This window comes from Amphibalanus amphitrite, unplaced genomic scaffold (assembly GCF_019059575.1).
Source record: "Amphibalanus amphitrite isolate SeventyFive unplaced genomic scaffold, NRLGWU_Aamphi_draft 000181F_arrow, whole genome shotgun sequence".
NCBI classification, from domain to species: Eukaryota; Metazoa; Arthropoda; class Thecostraca; order Balanomorpha; family Balanidae; genus Amphibalanus; species Amphibalanus amphitrite.
The window spans coordinates 747,428-761,395 of NW_024881676.1; the positions used below are offsets into that span (position 1 = coordinate 747,428).

At 50.4% G+C, this 13,968-nt stretch overlaps 1 long non-coding RNA gene across 1 annotated transcript; it reads right to left on the bottom strand.

Annotated features, from left to right (window-relative positions):
- Positions 1 to 2,753: 2,753 nt before the first annotated feature.
- LOC122384120 lies at positions 2,754 to 8,304 on the bottom strand. The gene is made up of 3 exons (XR_006256988.1): positions 7,881 to 8,304; positions 7,108 to 7,221; positions 2,754 to 6,736 (listed from the first exon to the last, which is right to left on the bottom strand). It is a non-coding gene; the product is annotated as an uncharacterized LOC122384120 (long non-coding RNA).
- Between the last annotated feature and the right edge of the window lie 5,664 nt (positions 8,305 to 13,968).

Genomic DNA, 13,968 nt, shown 5'->3' on the forward strand with positions numbered 1-13,968 from the left:
TTCAAATCAGGGCCGGTCTGCACTCCCCTCTCCTTGTTCTCTGGCGGGGTGCCGAGCGTGGGACAGAGTCTTGTTTTCCAAAGGCTAAACTGATTAATGGCTCGAGGCTGGCAGAATGGCGCGTTTCGGTATGCTCTTTGTTGGCTTCAGATCCGAGTTCTCATGAAGTGGGGTGGTCATCTATAGAGGACCCCTGTTTGTCAGAGCCGACTTCGCCGTCTGCGTGGACGCCAGCTGGGACGGAGAGAGGGTATCACAGCCGATTTAGTCGGCTGACCGTGTCTGTGCGGCGCTCGCAGATGGCCGTGTTTCAGCTTGTGGCACAGCTTGCAGTTCAGCATGAAAGATGAAAAAAATGTAACGCATCTGCGTTACACGTACATTTAGATCAGTATCGTTGTTTTGGGTACTCAGTTCGGCGGCAATGCGGGGCCCGACAGAGACGAAGAAGGAGTTCAGATCGTCGGGAGATAGATCGGGCTGAATATTTGGACCATCTTTCTTTCCGGCGATCACTGATTTGATGCTTTGCCAGACTTTGTTTACCCCACGCTCGCTGATCTCGTTTTGGAGGACGTGACGGCGGTCTCGGCGTAAGGCGGCACGGACGGAGCGGTTAAGAGCCTTATACTCGGGAGACTCGCGGCCTAGCCGACGTAACGCGGAGCGACGTCTGGACATAATGTCGCGGGTGGCGGCAGATACAGGGGGCGCTGTAGGATTTCTTATCAGCACATTTTTGAGGGGGGCATGGTCGTCGAAGACAGGTAGAAAGTTGTCTAAAAAGACCTGCCACTTGTCAGCAACAGACGTCGAGTTATAAACTTCCTGCCAATCGACACTCAGCAGCTCTTGGTTGATAGAGTGAACGTCCGCTTGGTTAAGTGATCTAGATTGGATGACAGTTGGTTTTAGGCGCTGCTTAGGCACGTCGACGGTCACGTGGATGAGTTTGTGTGGGCTGAAATGGCAATGGACTACGCTATAAGAACGCACAAATTTTCGGTTTTGTACAATGCACACGTCCAAGAGAGAACCGGTAGTGAATGTTGATGTTGTCACGAGTTGATCCAGGGAGTAGTCAGACAGGAACTCGCTGATGTGTTGACGGGCGGGAGAGCTTGCGCTCTTTAACAAGTCACAATTCAGATCGCCGCATATAACAAACGGGACGTTGGGGTGGTCGATAAGGACACGCTGAAGCTGGGTTTCCAAGTCTGTAAAATCCGCACGCAGTGCGGTCGCGGAATAACGCGGCGGTCGGTACACCGAGCAGACAATCAGATTGCGATTTTTTGGTAATTTCAACAATGCCCACTGCGATTCCAGAAGACTGTCCGGGCACTGCGAGCTTGGTGGCTTCAGTGCTACAGGCGTAAGGTCCGCTTTGGTGATGATGGCGACGCCGCCAAAGCCTCGGCCGTCAGGTCGGTCCACCCGGCTGATGGAGTAGCCAGGGATGACCAGGAGGCGATTGGGTGTGCTCGGTCGTAGCCAAGTTTCGGACAGGAGCATGACGTCGAGATCTTGGCGGTTAAGTTCGTCCGACAGCTCCAGCAGTTTGGGCTTGAGGCTCTGGACATTGAGGGCTCCTTGTTGCATAGCTGAGTGGTAAATTGTAAAATACTTAAGGTTTGAAGAGATGCAGTGTAGTTTAGCCGACTCAGGGGCATTCTGCCGAGTTATGTAAGGCGGAAGGGTCGCAACTCGCAAGTCGTTTGTACTTTGTTTCCATGATTGCCTGATTAAAATGTAAAGCGTGCCTAATGTTTAGTTGATAATACAGCGAGGTTGGGCATCTGCTCAATCCATTTCTTCTCTGCAATAGTGCATTCGCCACTGTAATTCATTGTAAGAGGCACTGGGCTGCGCCGCCTGTTAAATTCCGAAACCACCAGTGAATTGTCACAGTCACTCACAACAATACGAATCGTTCAGTCGTGCGCTGGGGGTCCGCCAAGTTTGAGTGTGCTGCAGAATGCAGACTGGACCGCCGAGAATATAACACTTCCGTCTCCCTGGGCGAGCGGCGCATTGGAGCCGAAGGAAACTGCTTCAGTTTTTTTTTTGTGGGGAAGATACCCATGTTTGAAAATTATGTTATGGAATGATGCGATAAGGAAAAGGACGGTTTCTTGAATTGAGGGCTGTGGAGAAGAGGCAGATTTTCTCATTTGCTACCCAATGCAACGCGAAAAGACGCAAATGTTGCACATTGGGCTTAATAAGTCTAATAAAAGATAAGGGACTTCGTGAATCATGCCTAACTGACCGCGACCCAGTTATTTGCCACTGCAGGTAGGTACTAGGTAGGTAGATACTCATTTATAAACAGAGCGTTCCACCAACCCTCGCCAGAAATTCAATCAGCAGTTGCTTATCTTAAAACGTTTGAGTGCACCTAACAACCTTTAAAAATGACGTCCTCCCTTTCAATGGTTCGTTCGAAGACACAAAGCCAGAATCAGCCAAGCAATATCGGAATCCATTGCGCAGTGTGTCGACTGTCGGATGTGCCCATCCACATAGCATAGCACACACTGCTAAATGCAGGTACGCTCACCTACACATTAGGTATTCGAAGGACTTGATAGCTCATACACATGGAAGAAACGCATGAAATGCAGGGTTACCAACGGGCATTTTTCTAAATCCCAAGATCGCCGCGCGAATTTCCCAAAATCGAGCTCCATATCCCAAGGTCGACAGGATCAAAGCCCAGTGTGCATCCCAAGGTCTATAGAAACCAAATATAGAGCAAATAAAGTGTATTTGACGTATTTTCAAATCTTTGGTTGACTAAATAAATCAATATCGTTAACATAACTTGCATTCGGCACAGTTACACACGCAGGCATAGGTACAGAGACACAGCAAGTTACCTGCCTGGGTTTTACGAGTTGAAGCATGATCCGTCGCAGTGGCGGATCAAAGGGGGGGGGGCAAAATGGGCATTTGCCCCCCCCCAAACGGCATAATTTTAACATTACGCCTATGGACGATGCATGGAAAGAATCGATAAATTTTATGGTTTGCCCCCCAAAACTCTGAGCTGGATCCGCCTCCGATCCGTCGGGCGTCACAATTCGCAAACAGGCGGCCAGGCCGGGTGTTAATCGACGCGGAAGCCACTGGGTATTTCGCTAAATGCCTCACTTGAGAGCTGAGACGGGAGAACAAAGTGAAGACGCGTCAAATAAGGATAACTTATTCGTGCTTCGTTGGTTGCTTGGTAAGGTACAGTGAAACCAAACGAAAGAACGCTCGGTTGTGTTCGTCCAAAAAGGACGGTTTACAAAAAAAAAAACAATTAAGTTGTGTTAGATGTGTTCCTGATTCCTTTGTTTGGTCTTTATTAATACTTTTCCTTTTTCCAATGATTAAAAAAATGTGCTAAAATTAGCGGGAGTCTGTATGATATAAAACTTTATCGGAATTCACTGGGATTGTATTGCGTATGCAAGTCCACTTGCATACGCAATACAATCCCAGTGAATTCCGATAAAGTTTTATATCATACAAACATAAACCTGGGAAAAATATGACTCTAAAACAGCACTTAGCGGGAGTCGTAAGCTCGGGACAAATCCCAAGGTTTGCTGTTGAATCCCAAGGTCCCAAGGTCGGGTTCAATATCCCAAGATCTTGGGACAAATCCCAAGCTTTGGTAACCCTGATGAAATGTGATTAATAGCAAGGCCGTATATAGGAGGTAACAGCATTTCGCGTTTGTTTACTTTTGCTCAGCTGACGAAAATGACGTCACTGACTTTCTGAAGCTCGAGGCCGTCATTCCGCTATTGCGTAACAGCATCTTCAAAAACTTCAAAACATCGGGGAAAATACGTCGATTTCATCGATTTTTTCGTTCAATGATACTTTAGAGCGACTTGTGAACACATGTTATTCGTTTAAAATTTCGAAAATGTCTTATACATACTCCCGACAATCACAATCATGGAAGGTAATGCACTATGAAAATCCACGGCAGAGCTGGGCTAATGTCGGTCGGCAGGGAGCCAGGGATCGTTATCCGCGTATGTTTGTCCAGGTTGTCTAGGTCCGGCCGAGAGGCTATGCAGTGCCGCGGAGACGTTCAGACGGTTGTTGTTCCTGCTGCGTGGCAGCGGCGTGCCTCCCTCGGACCTGATCTACGAGCCGTGCGCCGAGCCCGGGGACGATCCGACCGACAGCGCGAGAGCGAGTGCGGCGTGGCGGCCATGGTGAGCTCGCCGGCGTCGGGCGCCCACCACTCGGTGGGCTCGGTGCGCCGCACACGCCACACCGTGTGCATCTGCATACTCTGCTGGTACTCTGCTGGTCATAGGCGACGCACAGCGCCGGCCGCCGGCACACGCACACCACCGAGACCGGCTGTTCGTGGCCAGAGACGGCTCACAGCTGCCTATCCTGATGATGTGCGGCGCGACGTCGTCTGGTGGGTGGAACAGGGAAAACAGCGTCGGCAGATTGTCCTCTGTGACATGTCCCAGGGGTAGGAACCTTAGTGGCTAGTCACCAGATGTCTCTGAGGGAGCACAGCAGTCACCATACGGTGATCTATTAGACTGTCAGTGTCCTCAAGAATTCAAGATCACCAAACGGCCAGTTTGGCCAATCACAACACCGTGCCGAAAAGTGACGCCGATGGATGAAGTACCCTACCACAGTACCCTCTAGATCACAGGCATCAGAATACTAGGATTGAAGTACAACATCGGTCAGCCGCCTCGGGCATCATTCGTGATGACGTCCACATCAGGCCGCGGAAAACATCACGGACGGTCATAGCACATTACAAATAGTAAGTAGAACTAGGAACTGCTTCAACAGAACGAAACTCAATCAACATCAAAAGCATTTCACAGCTTTCAGTATCACAAACCGTAGTGTGAAACAGTTCACCGTGTTCACAGCAGAGACAACATCTGTAAGAAACTACTCATCTCTAATAACAATCTCTATGTAATGTCCACCTGGCTGGACACACGAGTCACATCCGAACCTCCCAAGCTCATCACCTGACCAGATGAGAAACCCTCTCCAGACACACCGTCCCGTCCCTTCTGAACCGGTTCCCGGCCCTGGCGACATCAGGGCCGGCCCGACCCGTTCCCTGTACTATCTGGCTCTGGCAATGGCACTGAGCGTCCAGTAGGTTGAACATTAGAATGTCAGGGTGTCACCACCATCGCCCCTTCCCTCTGCGACTCACTGCCACTCCCCCTCCTCCCCAGTTCACTAGACCCGCCGCGGGTTAGCCGCCCTGTGGCGTGGCACCGGCAGGGGCGGACTCAGCCGAACTCGTCCAGTAGATCTCCCGCCCGTGTGCCGTCCGTCCGGTGGAGAGGCCGACAGGACCGGGCATCTCTCTCGGTAGTCGCCTGCCCAGCTACCCGGTCGGCACCGCTGACTGAACCTCCAGCGCCGCCTCCACCGCTACTGTGTACACCCTCCTTCCGCAACGGTGGAGACAGGTACACCAGCTGGACCACCGACTCCCGCGCACAGTCCAGCAGCGAGGTCTGTCCAGCCCCGTCTGTCGGCGGTTTACTGAACCTCCAGAGACGGCCGCACTTGAGTCCATGCCCTCGCTGATCCGAGAAACATCTAGGTGAGCAGAGTCATCAGCTGAGTGACTGTCACTAGAGGTCCTGCCACCGTTACACTTACGACCCCCCACCGGAGCCAGTACCAGATGTCGAACAAGGTAGGCTGTTGAAGCAGCGCACGGCCGCGGCTGACTCCGATATCACTCGGCTGGAACTCTCGTCCTCGGCGTGCCGCTGCTCGGCACGGCGGGGCGAGACAGCGACCGCAGCAACCACCCCACCGTCTCAGAGTCACTCACCCCGACCGGCTCCGAGTCACGCGACTCAATCATTCAACACTCGCCCATCACCCGTCGAGAATCACCCGTCGCCCCACCACACCGGCCGCACACACGAGGAGCGCACCGACCGGCCCCATCCGGCCAATGTCAGCCGGCCAACTGGCGGGGTCACAGGTTGGCAGGCGGCCAGGCGCCGCCGCTCTGTCCAAACAGAAGTATGCACATTGCACATCCTATAATGTCCGAAGGCAACGTGCCGACCGACGGCCTCGTCTGCGTAGGAGGTGAGCGCACCGACTACCGCTTGCTCTTCGCGTGTTGGGCTAGCTTCCTCAGCTGGTACTTTTCCGCTTCAGCTGCTGCTCGAGCGGTGTTGAGCCAGCGGAGTCGCAGGTGCAGCCGCGTGCTTACCAGCTTCCTGGCGATTCGCTCGTCCAGCCCTGGAGGTCGGGCGAGCACGCAGCCTGTCAGGCGCTTCACGATGCCAGGCGTCTTGACCGCGGTCGGCCCCATCACGTCACTGAACGTGTCGTTGAAATCTTCCACCACGCCCATCCACCACTGGCTGGGGACGTAGAGGCTGCCGCGGCTGATTGTCTCCAGCCAGCGGCTCGGTACGGACGCTGGCGCCAGAGAAGACGAGGTCGGTTGGCCGAGGTCGCCGCGGATCTGCCGGTATTTGAATGCCACATAGCCGGCCACGAACGCGAGCGCCTCGCGGTTGACGCCGAGTTCAGCGGTCCGCGGTCGAGTATTGGATGGCCCAGCCTCTTCTGTGTCCGGACTGTTGTCCTCGTGAGCAGGAGGGGCGGGTGGCAGAGGCGGCTGGCCCATCGCCGACTGGTAGGCGGCCTCCCATTGCTCGTGCTGCTCGGCAGCCTCCTCGTCGGCTGGATCGCGAAGCTGAAACGAGACAATGCATCAATTACGATTGATTCAGAGTATATGGCCGATCTGGTTTCTCACTACCGTTGCATGTGAGTACATTCACATGTACTCACATGCAAGAAGCTATTCAAAATGAACTATTCATAAGTTTGAAATAAAATTATTGTTTAAGTTGACCTTTCCTCCAAGTAAAATATTTAAATGACGAAATTGTATTTACCTTTAATGACGAAATGTAATTTAATCAAACACTAAATACAATTTAGTCAATTAAATATTTTACTTTGAGGAAAAAGGTCAACTTTATACACCGATTATATTAAAATGTTCACGAGTCTGAAATAAGGATTTAAATTTGATGAAACATAGGACATAGGTAGTATTACCTGCTGTCGCTGCCACTGATCTCCATCTGTCCAGGCCCTTGTTCAAGAAGCTGTTTCACCACCACCCTCTCCTTCCTCTGCTCGAGTCGGCCTCCCCTGGTGTCATCTCCTGGCCTAAACAAATAGAGATAGAACATTTATTTTAGATTACAATAAAAATGAAACACCTTTAGCCTGACAGCAAAATGTGGCAGATTTAAACAAGATCTGAATAATGCAGACATCAGAACAGGGCAGGTTTCAGAATTCAGGGATGTCAGGGCAAAAGGGAGAAGATCTGAGGCAGAAAAATGGGAAAAGAAGTAGGAAGCTTGAGTATCTCTGCAGGGTCCGGGCAGAGGAGATCAGTGCACATTGGGTGCGATTTTGTGCTTTCAGCCCAGAACAGTGTCAAGCTCCCTGCCATAATTTGCAGACTGATCCTTCAGTACAGATGAACCACAAAAACTGGGCCCTGTTCTTGAGCACCCATGAGGTAGCTACCTACTGTGAAAGTTGAAACTTACAAAATTATGAAATTGACGGTGAACCAGGAATGATGTCAAGGAAATTAAGAAAGTGGGAGGGGCATGTGATATGATATCAACAGGCTGTAATGAGCCTATGTGCCTCAGTGGTGGAAACAATCCCAACTGCAGGCACGGCATGCATCTTATTCTAACGACAAAAGAACACAAAGAAAAAAAACTGACGTACAACCATATTCATAAAAGCTAATACTCTAGCTACCTTATCATGGGCAACATGAGTTTTAACATTTAATGAAAACACACCTTGACAGTGATGAGGCTGAGGGTAGGTTCCTTGAAGGGATGGCATCTGGTTTCAGTGAAGGCTTCACATTTCAATTTGGCATCAGAGTTCTCTTGACTAGATATGATGGATCATAGTCTCAACAAAGTGTTCAGAGCACACAACAGCGTTTTTTACATTGAATTGATCTTGGCGGTAACACCTATGCACCCACGCAGCCTGGACTTCGGGATTCTTTGGAAATCTAAAAAATGAGGCTTCAGTTTTCTTGTTCGACCAACCTCCACTCCAGACCTTACATGTAGCTACAGCACAGGCTGGCATCTTGATTCAGTTATCTAAAATAAAATCTTACATTTTAAAGCATCACAATCTCAAAACAACATCAATCATTGAAATGACAACAAGCATATTTCTGCAGAAAAATTCAAATCGGTTCATGTCACACACGCGCCATATACGCAGAAGACTTGTTAAGCTGCCTTAAACAGCTGCAAAATAACTCACTTTGTGCTTAAGTTACTGCTACGCTTTATCGCAGAAACCAAGTAAAACAACACACTGGTATCTTTAGACAATGTGAAAAACGCACAATTCAATCGATTTGGACCAAAAACTGCGAAATTTATTTACCAAACCCCTCAGAAAACGGGAAAGAAGCGGAAACGCAGTGACGTCATATGGGCCGGAGTGCACCGCCGGAGCCTTCCCTATGGCTCAACATAAAGTCGGAAGCCCCTGATTAATAGCTGCAGCAGAAGTTTGGCGTCCGATGCCTCTTCGCCAAGTTAAGACCATGTCAATCTCGGCCAGTCTGCCGCCGCGCCGGCACTGGCCGTGGTGTGACGTCATCCGGCCGGCTCGGCGCTGGGTAGTTCCACACTTAGGTAACTCGCGGCCCGGCCGCGCCGGCCCCGATTGGCGGTCCACCAGTGACGTCACCGGTAGTGTTAAGCTGATTGGCGAATAATACATGGGAAGAACCGGGACGACATCCCCCTGATTGATTTATTACAACTATACACTGCACAAAATAGCGTGAGCTCACAAGAGCTGGAGTAGTGGATTGTACAGCGACGAAAAAGATATTGGTCTTATGACGTATACAATATTCCACACGGCTTTCTGCAAGAGAGATTTTAATACCAGCTTTCTGTTAGAAAAATCAAGTATAAGTTTTAATTGTAAACATTACACAACTCTACATTTGCCCTTCCAATCCTTGTTTGCATTCAAAATAAAAATTTTTACACTAAGATCTGCCTAGACTGGAATGCTTGATGACGCCAATAAACTGAGCATAGAGTGAATTATTCCTAGTTGAGTATTCTTTGAAATATTAGACAAAAAAATGCGCATGTGCGACCAATGAAGGATCATAAATAAAATTAAAACAGTGCGGTCATGGATTAGGTATATGGATTAGGAATACTTCATCCATGGTGCGGTGATAGCTTATCACTGCATTTGTTTTAGCTACCTATATAGATATTTTGCGATAAGTTACACGACAAAAATTGTTTGAATTCGATTATACTTACTGTTACAATAATAATGAAGACGCTCAGACGCTATGCTCCAACAGTGGCTCCAACGCTATGCTCCAACAGCCAACTCAAAGTACGGCGACTGCAGACTGTTATAAGCATAAAGAAGACTCTATAACCCTACATAGGTATCCTTTCATTGGCTTTTCAAACGGCGCGGGTCAACGATCCCGCCAAGATGCCGCAGCGTCGCGGATTTAGAAAAAAGGATTTAAAAAGTAATCATGAATGAGCATAGGCCTTCTCTGGAGAGGTGTCATCCAGGCTCCATCCACAGTCAGTCATTTGAGTGGTATAGAGGGCCTTGGCGGGCTTGGCCTTTAGTTGAGCACCATTCTGATTGGAATGCCCCGTCGGGCCTTTGACATCGCCGCTGTCTGGCCGCTTGGAACAGCGTGAGCCAGTTCCGGTTAGCACCTTGGTCCACTTGATGTGGTGCTTAATCCAAACCAACCAACCAACCATCGGGCCTTTGACATGCCTTGCAGCTGGTCGCCAGTGCCACTGGTGCAGCTGAGCATCATCCGTTCGTGTTGCCCAATCTGTAAGAATCTTGGTGCTGTCGGTGCTGCCCAAGGGCCAAGGCTAACGCTAGTTCTCTATATACGGTATACCGGGGTCCTAAACACCCAAGGCCGTATATAGCGTTGTATAGCTTACCATGACAGCGCTATATTGATATAGCGTTGCCATGGTAAGAATCTTGGCCATGGTGTCTGGTGACTGGCGACAGCCAAGTAGGTAGGTATCTCTAGACATTAATAAGACGCTTGGCGTTTCGCGTGGTATTTGTGTCGGAACTCGGATGTGACTAAATTGACACTCGGATACAGGTGTTGTTACAATTGTTACAACCACATCACTCCAGTCCCCACGTCACGCAAAACTCCGCCGGAAGCTGTTTTGCCTAGTCATTATGCGGTGATGCGACTCTGACACGCCAGTCATCCGTCCGTTCAGGACCAGGTTCCCGCCCAGTTCAGTCTGATGAACCACTCTGAGCTACCTCACTCAATCCAGTCCAGATCCGCGGTAAAATAACCCAACTTTGCGTGTCGCCTTGTCGCTGCACCTGCGATGTCGCCTTTATAGGTTCTTGGTCCTCACTCCTCTGCCATTTTGTTTCAGTCACTGCAGCATTCCACTCCGGTGTGATCGTACCTACATTGACCGGCGGCAAGGACATAATCTGGGAATGCTTCACCACCACCGGTAGACAGTGATCCCGTGCACCTCCAGAGGTCGGCTATCAGAGAGATCAGGTCGGAGATGGAGAGGTCAGAAGGTCATCGCATCGCACATACAATGCCAAATCCAGCCAAATCAACGTGTCGGTGTTGGTGTTGGATATAATTGCGAAAATGATTTCCAGTCGCGTCACGCTCCGTATGCAAACAGTAATAATTTTGCGCCGAAACTGATAGCCGTATCGAAACTGCCGCGTCATTGCAACTCTTCTGCGATTAGGAGACTTTAATAGAACGCAGTTCAATGTCCAGCGCTCCTATTCACATCATTTGCGTCCCTTAGTTCGACGAAACCATCGACATCCATGGAAGGAAAGCATTCCATTCGGGTACTAATAGTAATATGCTAGACATACCTATATTTATTTCTCCATATTCCATTGTGGTTCTTATCACGGTAACACCGGTTCGATCAGTGATAGCCGATGCAGGGATGATCAGAATTCCGTACTGCTTGCAAATTGGAACGATTGACGTATTTTCTGCAGAGAGGACCTGATGACCTCCACACAGGGTTGAACGCGTGACACTGACATTTGTAATTTGATCTCTTCGGCCTTCGGTAGGGAAGGCACCGAGGCCGCACGCAGATCGGAGCATTGTCCGTCATATCGTTCGATCTGCACTTGACAGTGCCTGCAACGATTTTTGGCAGTGGCGCCATCCTCAGTCACTGTCGATTGTCGATCCCGGAGACCTCCTTTACAACATTCCGTTATTTAGCTACGTGCCAGACCTCATATCTCGTAAGCATCTCGTATCAGGCATCTGCAAAGCCAGCGGCGATTGACGGTGCAGTGTGAACCCGCCGAATGCGGATATGCACCATTGCTACGGGTTTCCAAACACACACACCGACACGTTCAGAGACAAACTGGCCGATATTGGCGGACACGATATGAACATACGCTAATCTACTCCAACGGCCTCGCAACGCTTGTCAAAGTCGCTGCAGAGTGCAGGTGTACCTGCACGCACTGTGACGCCGCTCTTTACGTATAAATGCTAAGGCATCGTCCGCACTAGAAAGGCTGCACTGCGATGTCGTTTGTCGGCCTCAGACCGCTGGGCGCTGCATCAGCATTCAGCAGCCGAGAACAATATGTGAATGAACGAGTGACCGGAACGGAAGACGCTTTCCGGAGCAAACCGTATCGTTTTAACGCAAAGCATCTGATGATGAGATCAGTCAGAGCATCGGTCGAGCTACGCAGTTACAAAGCGTGCGAGGCTGAGCACCAGACCGTGAAAAACATATTTGCACATCTCACCGGTCACGGGTCTCAGTTGATGATTGTGATAATGACCTCAGCTCGGAAGCTGATACAAGCCTGATGCATGATATCTGGTGGTGATATCCTCAAGTGCGGCGCAAGCAAGGATGTATGATGATGAAGTTGCGTCGCTGGTTTTAAGCGTTGGGACCAGTTCAGTCAGCGAATGCCAACTAGCCGAGCCGGCTCTAACCGACACCACGGGAGGCGACAAAATACGTCATTCAGCATTCAGTGATTCGGAGTTCAGCATTAGCTGTCCTTTCTGATTCGTCGTCCTTCCAATTTCCATGACTTCAGACTTGCGAACTAGTAATGATTTGTACTTAAGGCTGGCTGACCCATGTGCCCGGAGGCCGGAAGTGTCGTCTATTGACTCGTTTTGATCACTGTGACCTCGACCTGTGGGCAACTAGGTACGTACGACCCGGACTGTTCATGGTGACCTGGGTCGTCCTCTCGGATCCAGGTGCCCAAGTCTGAAGGCGCTGACATGTGACCCAGATGACCCTATGACCTGACCTGACCCATTGTGACCCAGCTGAACCCCAAAGTGACCGCATGTGACCCGACGTTGAACCCTATTGTAGTTCCACAGCCCTGTGATCGTTTGTGCCGCTACCTGCATCCTTTTTATCAGTTACCGGATATAGCCAAACCCAGCGTGGTAAACATTCGTTGATTACTTTCCTACCGGATGGGATTATTTCAACTGCGCACCTCATTTGTCTGCTGCTGCTTATTAAACATATAGGTATGTCTATACAATTGGTGCTCTGCTGACAACAGCGCGATGTAGGCTACAGCGACATAATTCATTATTCAACCCTTTTTCACCGGCTGTGGGTGGGGCCTGGTACAGTGCCATTCTGCTAGATGACAGTCACCGTGACTCCCCCCCCCACACACACACATCAATGGAGGAGGGAGTGTGTGTGTGTTCCATACAAACAGGTAATTAAATGATCCTAAGACAGGTAGCCGACTAACAGACCGTGCAACAGACAGACAGATCCGCTGACTGGCAGACAGCTTGACAGACCGGCAGACAGGCACGCTATCTGGTAGACAGACAAGCAGGCAGAAAGACCGAACAAAGCACACAGCACCATCGTCGTTCAGTCCAGCGGACCGCATTCACCGGAAGCCCAGACGGAAGCGGCCGACTGTGCATTGGACAGTCATGGCGGCTACCGCACAGAGGACATCCGGTACCCCCTCCCCTCCCCCAGTGCCGCGGGGCAAGGGGGGGGGGGACACAGAGCGCCCCGTCACATCGAGTGTTGGGCCTATATTCACTGTAAACTGTGATTCACTGCGCATATATGCGCAGTGGTTCAGGAATGCTAATGATAAATTTTGGACACCGTGATCTAGACATGACCGACTTTCCGGCTTCGTCATTTTCGGATTTAAATATTTCACTTGAAAGAACTATGCGTTGTGACCCGACCATTGATGCTACGTTTGGTGTTTCTGCTTGAAAAAGTGAAACAATTTCGTTTAGGATATCAGGTTCGTTCTATTTTAAACTTACTCATCTGAACGGCCGACCTTTAAAATATATATGGTTATTGTGATACATTTGGTCCGTAGGAAGCCTCAAATAGCACGTGCGTGAATATTACCCTTGTCGCCTTTCAAAACAGCTTCCTTTCAGACCAGTGAATGAAGCCCGATGTAAATAGCTCGCATACCTCCGTAGTGGTATATTGAGCGCTATGTCCCGATCCGTCCTCACTATATGTAGTTCCCTGGAGCGACCTGCCCCACCCGGACCCGACCCAGCCCCGCGACCTTGCCCGGCCCATGGCGGCACAGTGCGGACGGCGCGGCGGAGCGTTTGGGGTGGATACGGCTGGCCGGTGAGTGGCCGCCTATAACAGGTCCATCAGTCTGTCCGCTGGACCATATCGACCGCGCGGACCCGCAGTGACGGCCTGCCGCGGCCGCGCCGCACAGATACCAGCTCCAATTAGAGTAATGGACCAGTCCTGCAACACGCAGCCCGGGTCCGCCCCTGAGAGGGCCGGGCCCGGT